This window comes from Sinocyclocheilus anshuiensis, unplaced genomic scaffold (genome assembly GCF_001515605.1).
Source record: "Sinocyclocheilus anshuiensis isolate Anshui unplaced genomic scaffold, SAMN03320099.WGS_v1.1 scaffold1867, whole genome shotgun sequence".
In the NCBI taxonomy this organism is placed as follows: Eukaryota; Metazoa; Chordata; class Actinopteri; order Cypriniformes; family Cyprinidae; genus Sinocyclocheilus; species Sinocyclocheilus anshuiensis.
In genome coordinates, this window is record NW_015548298.1 from 173,349 (window position 1) to 173,767 (window position 419).

The following is a 419-nucleotide window of genomic DNA, read 5'->3' on the forward strand; positions in this document are numbered from 1 at the left end:
GCTGCCCTGCCAAGCTTGCCCGACCTGCCAAGTGACGTCACCCAGGACGCCTCCCTCCAGTCCGCTGATACCGCTGCCCATCATCGAGGTGCCCTTCGAGCGCATCGGGATGGACCTTGTGGGGCCGTTGCCTAAGTCTGCCCGGGGACATGAACACATCCTGGTGATTGTCGACTATGCCACCCGGTACCCCGAAGCAGTTCCCCTCCGGAAAGCCACCGCCAAAGCCATTGCCCAGGAACCCTTCCTGCTCTCCACCCGAGTCGGCATCCCAGCAAAGATCCTGACCGACCAGGGGACCCCCTTTATGTCCCAGCTGATGGCTGACCTCTGCCGGCTGTTGCGGGTGAAGCAGTTGAGGACCACTGTCTACCATCCCCAGACCGACGGACTGGTCGAACGCTTCAATCAACCGCTCA